This window comes from Lotus japonicus, chromosome 5 (assembly GCF_012489685.1).
Source record: "Lotus japonicus ecotype B-129 chromosome 5, LjGifu_v1.2".
Classification (NCBI taxonomy): domain Eukaryota; kingdom Viridiplantae; phylum Streptophyta; class Magnoliopsida; order Fabales; family Fabaceae; genus Lotus; species Lotus japonicus.
Window position 1 is genome coordinate 17,290,430 of NC_080045.1, and position 6,290 is coordinate 17,296,719.

Consider the following 6,290-nt stretch of genomic DNA (forward strand, 5'->3'; position numbering starts at 1 on the left):
TGAAGTAAAATTTAAATCAGTAGTTGGACCAAGACCTCGATTGGATGGGTTGAGTTCAAGACCCTCACTGAGTTAGACAACTCTTACCTGACTGCTCCTTTTTCTGATGATGAGATTCGGGCTGCTGTGTGGGATTGCGGTGGTGATAAGAGCTCGGGTCCGGACGAGTTCAATTTCAAGTTCATCCAAAAATTCTGGCCAATACTAAAGGGTGATTTTTCTAGGGTGGTGAAGGATTTTCATCGGAGGGGATCTTGGCCAAAGGGATGTAATGCATCCTTTATTGCACTCATCCCAAAGGTAAGTTCTCCCCAAAATTTAAATGAATTCAGACCTATTTCATTAGTTGGTTGTATTTACAAGGTAATCTCAAAGTTGCTTGCTTTAAGGCTGAAAACTGTTATGGGGAAATTGATTGATGAACGACAATTTGACTTCATTGGAGGGCGCTATATGCTTGACAGTGTTGCAATTGTGAATGAGGTTGTACATGAGGCCAAGACCAAGAAGCGTCCAACGCTAATTTTTAAGGTGGACTACGAAAAAGCGTATGACTCAGTGGAATGGGCTTTCTTATTATATATGTTGACTCGCATGGGGTTTAATGAAAAGTGGATTTCCTGGATTAAATGCTATTTGGAATCTGCATCAGTTTCAGTTTTGGTTAATGGTAGCCCCACTGGGGAATTCAGAATGGAACGTGGTCTCAGGCAAGGAGAACCTTTGGCCCCCTTCTTGTTTCTCATTGTGGCTGAAGGATTAAATGGGCTATTCATGAATGCTGTTAATTTGGGTGAATTCAATGGCTACAAGGTGGGGATAAGTGAATCTTGTGTGGTTTCCCTACTTCAATTTGCTGATGACACTATCTTTACGGGCGAAGCGACATTCCAGAATGTGGTGATAATGAAGGGAATTCTCCGGTGCTTTGAATTGGTATCCGGTCTCAAAATGAATTTTCACAAGACTAAACTTGCCACTTTAGCTCTTGACACGGATTCTGCTCAATGTTTTTCTTCTTTTCTTCACTGTAAATTAATGAGCATTCCATTTGTGTATCTTGGGATGCCTATTAGGGCTAGAGCGGATCGTCTTCAAACATGGGAACCGGTTATTGCTAAATTTAGAAGTAGATTATCGGCTTGGAGGCGCAAATCTATATCTTTTGGTGGTCGCATTTGCACCATTCAGAGTGTACTCTCTGCTCTTCCACTATTTTACCTGTCATTTTTTAAAGTGCCTACTTGTGTGGTCAAAATCTGCAACAGGTTGATGAGAGAATTTCTATGGGGTGGAAGTGTAGAAGAACGGAAAATCGCTTGGGTAGTTGGGCTGTTATTTGCAAACCCAAAGATATGGGGGGATTGGGAACAAGGATTTAGCGCTGTTTAATAAAGCACTTCTCGGAAAATGGATGTGGAAATGGCGATCAGATCCTAGTTGTTTATGGGGCCAGGTATTTCAAGCAAAATACTCTGGGAGTTCTTTCCCCCAAGAATCAGCATGGTGGCGGGATGTACAGGGGGCTTGCCTTGCTGATGATGTGAGCTGGTTTGATACAGTTTCAAAGAAATCAGTACGTATGGGTAATAGTACAAATTTTTGGCATGAGGACTGGTCAGGATGTGGTAGCTTTCGTTCCAAATTTTTCTGTTTGTATCACTTGTCAAAGTTAAAATGGGCTACTATCAATTATTGTGGGAAATGGGTGAATGGTACTTGGCAGTGGGAGTTTTTGTGGAAAAGACCATTGTTGGGTCGTGAACATATTTGGGCAGCAAGTTTATTAGCTGACCTCTCAGGGACTCGCCTGATAGAAAGGTCTCCTGACCATTGGACTTAGCTGGCCAGTGATGATGGCATTTTTTCAGTTAATTCTGCCTATCTTTTTTTGCAGGGAACGTTACATTTGGAAGCGGATCAGGCGTTTTCAGATGTGTTCCGTCTTTGGCTCCTTCGAAGGCTAAGGCCTTCGCTTGGCGGGTTTTATTGAATCGCATTGCTAGTCGGGAGAACTTATTCAAGAGGAAGGTCCTGGTTGATCATGAGCAAGAAGCGTGTAGCTTCTGCAATGTTCAGTTGGAATATAGTTGGCACTTGTTATTTCATGTCATGTTTCGATGTCTCTTTGGAAACTTGGTGCTAGCTGGCTTGGGGTGGATTTAGGCTCCACAACCAATCCTAAGGAACATCTCATTCAATTTAAACTTGGCTGGAATAATATTCAGAAGCGCGTTTCATTGACTGTGTGGTTAGCAATAATCTGGACACTTTGGTTAGGAAGGAATTCACTTGTGTTTAGAGGAAGTCAATTTAATCATGAAGAGGCTCTGGACCAAGTTAAACAACATTCATGGACTTGGATGAAAGCAAATGTCAAGGACTTTTGCTACTCTTTTTATGAATGGCACTCTACCCTCTTTTTTGTATTCAAGGACTATGATGTGAGCTGGTTGCAGGTCTGTCTTTGTGGGAATGTCGTATTTATCTTGTGGTGTGGCAGCCTATACTATCTCATTTTACATACTTGAGTTTCGTTGGAAAAGATCCATCTTGACAGCGTGATTTTTGCCTTTGTCTGGTGTGTGCCTTGGCTTTTGGAGAGTGTGAAGATGTTGTCATATGGTGGTGACTTTGGCTTCAGTTTTGTTGGGTTTTTGTATTTCTCTTGGGAGTGCCGTTTAGTGTTTATAATTTGTGTACTCTTTTTCCTTCCTAGGTTTTTTCTAAGGGGGTTTTCCTAGAAAGGTTTTAATGAGACATTCTTATAAAGACTTGCTCCCAGCGAGAGGGGGGGTTTTAGTTTAGAGATCTTTACTCGTTTTATCTTGCTTTTCTTCCTTATTTCTACTGTATTTTGTATTGGGTGGAAGTACCCCTTGTACTTCATTCAATAAAAGTTGGCTTATCCAAAAAAAAAAAAAAAAAAGCAGCACCTAAAAGTATCATCATCACACATCTCAATAATAACCACATAACTCTTTTTTCGGTACTTTGGAAAGAGAACCAAACAAAACAAGATTGGTTATAAAGATTTACCACCAAATTAAAAATAAGATACAGGAAACAAATTGTTTATAAAGAAAGATTCTGAGAAATTTTTAATTTGCAAGAATTTTTAATATAAGTTTAATATTAAGGCAGTCGAAAGGACTCGCCAGCCGCTAAGGCAAACTAGCTGTTGGAAAATACTAGCCGAGGGTCCAGGATCAGTCGTCGACTCGCTAAGATAGAAAGACTAGATGAAGAAATTATGTACATGAACAAGATTTGAGGAAAGGTAAGGGGCTCAAATATAGATCACTGAAGAGATTTTTATAGGCTTATAGTAGATCCTCATGCACAAAAGCATCAATAGGTTCAATCCCTTCAACTTAGGGAAAGAAGTTATTCCCAATGAACCCGCATATACTAAGAAGATTGGCTCAAACCAGACTTGCAAACTGACTGTGAGAAGCAAGACACCAACAGATCTTGGAAACGTGGATTTGGGGTCGCCCAATGCTTGTGCCTAATTATAAGTGCTCGCCCTTATTTCGGGGAGGCTTTAGTGGGTAAGAAGCTTACCCCACATTACCCCACACATCGTCAACGGGTCCGACGTTTGCATCAGCTTTTCCGAGGCGGTTTTTAGACGTCACGGGTCATTATAGAACCGCCACCTTCAGAGGACTTTCCCCACTTAGCAAACATCGTAATTCAGCTTTCAACTTTGCAAATTTAACCATCCGAATAAACTTTGTACAATTCAACATATAACCTTTGTAGAAGAATTTAGATTTTCACTGGCGCCTCGTAAAAAAACTCCCTATGTAAGGAGAAAAATAGTACGCTTTTATTTACATTGTTACCTTGAGCCTTCAACTGTAATAATAGCGAAGTCTAGCTGAGTTCCACAATCTCGGGACTCGCCGTCCATCCAACTCTTCCGAGTGATAGGCTCCCTGACCCAAAACTTTCAAAACACGGTAGGGGCCTTCCCAATTTGGACTCAACTTATTTCCAAGCACCCTAGTTCGCCTTTTAAGCACCAGGTCGCCTTCTTACATCTTCCTAGGACGAACCTTTGTGTCATATCTTTTAGCAGCACGCTGCTTCATCGCCACTTCCTGTACTCGCGCCTCTTCCCTTGTCTCCGCCAGTAAATCTAATTCCGCCGCCATACTAGACTCGCTTCCATCTTCCAGCATCGGGCTAGTTCGCCACGAAGAGTTATCAAATTTCCACCGGGAGCATTGCATCCGCCCAATAAGTCATGTGAAATGGTGATTCCCTTTTACTAGAATGCGGCGTCGTGTTATAAGACCACAACACCACAAGCAACTCATCCAGCTATCCGCCCCCCACCTCCTTCAATCGGCGCTTCAACCCTCTCAATATCACCTTATTGGCGGACTCTACTTGCTCATTGGTCTTTAGATGCTCAACTGACGAAAATCGCATCTGAATGCCCATTTCTTCACAAACTCTATGGTTCGATTACTAGTAAATTGAGTTTCATTATCTGACACTATCGCCCTAGGGACTCCAAACCTACAGACAATCATTCGCCAATAGAAGTTAACAATCTTTGATGATGTGATTGTGGCAAGAGGCTCAGCTTCGATCTAATTCGTAAAATAGTCTACCACCACAAGTATAAACTTCATTTGCGACCTTGCAGTTTGAAAATTCCCAACCAAATCAACTCCCCACATGGCGAATGGCCATGGGGCGATGATAGTTACCAACTGCTCAGGCGAGGCTTTCGGAAAATCAGCAAAAACTTGGCATTTATCGCATTTCTTCATATACTCTAGGCAATCCTTCCTCGTGGTTGGCCAATAAAACCCAACCCTTAACACTTTGCACACCAAAGACCTTCCCCCAATATGGCTGGCACAAACTCCTTCGTGAACTTCCGCCATTACCGCTTCGTACTTATCCGGCGTCAAACATCTCAACAAAGGTGAGGTAAACCATCAGTGAAACAATGCCCCATCCAAAAGTGTATAATGACTCGCTTCTCGCCGCAGCGCCTTTGAATGCTGCTCCACCTCTTCTGGCAAACCAGCCATGTATCCAAAATCGGGCCCATCCATGTGGCCCCTTGTCTACACAACCTATCAATTCACCTTCAATGCTTGGGTGCATCAAAGTTTCCTGAATAGCACTTCGATTATTTCCCGGCTTCCTGGTGCTCGCCAACTTTGCAAACACATCAACCCTTTGATTCTGTGTCCTAGGCACAAACTCCACAGTCACCTCTTGAAGGCAACTGATCAAATAACGCACGCGTTCTAAATACTTAACTAGATGGGGCTCCTTTACTTGGTAAACACCTTGCACTTGGTTCGCCACCAACTATGAATATATCTTGATGAGCTAACTTTCAATTTTTACCTCGATTGCCAACCTCAAACCGACGATCAACGCTTCATACTCAGCTTAGTTATTACTAGTCAGAAACTCGAACCTTAAAGATTTCTCCAACGTCAAATCCCCAAGACCCTCTAACTTCACGCCAGTGCCACTCCCCTTCCCGTTAGAGGATCCGTCTACAAATAGAGTCCACTGTATACTAAACCTCTCGCCAGGTTCTGGCGTCAGTACCACCACAAAATCGGCTAAAGATTGAGCACCCATCTTCCCACGCTTATCATACTGTAAAACATATACCAACAATTCCACAGACAATGCCACCAATTGTCCCAACAAGTCAGGCTTCTGCAATACTTGCCTCATGGGGAAAATCCGTCCACACATTCACTTGGTAACCATGAAAAATATGGGCACAACCGCTTGGCGGTTACCAACACTGCTAGCGTCGCTTTCTCAATCTTCTGATATCTTACTTCAACCCCCTAAAGGGTGTGACTCACAAAGTATACAATCCCTTGCTCGCCATCTAACTCTTGTAAGAGAACAGAGCTAATCTCTCTATCACTAATTGCAAATTACATATGCAAAGGGAAACCAAAGCGCCGAACGAAATTACGAATAAAGTTCAAATAAATTTCACGATTCCTTGAAACTAAAACAGAGCGAGCGACGAACATAGTTCAAAGCCAAACATGGAAAAAGAGAAGTTACAAGATTAAAATGAGTCAAGGTTGTTGGCTCTTGTCTTCTTCTTCTTCTTCTTCTTCTTCTCTTCCTCATCCTCCTCCTTCTTCCCCATTTGCCTCGAAGTTCACCCCGACACGGGGGGATCATCGGGGCCAACCAAGTTAGTGGCGGTGATTTCTTTGAAAATCCCCATGGAGCTCAAGTCGAGATTGGGGGCAAGATAATGGACTTGGTTTTGGGCC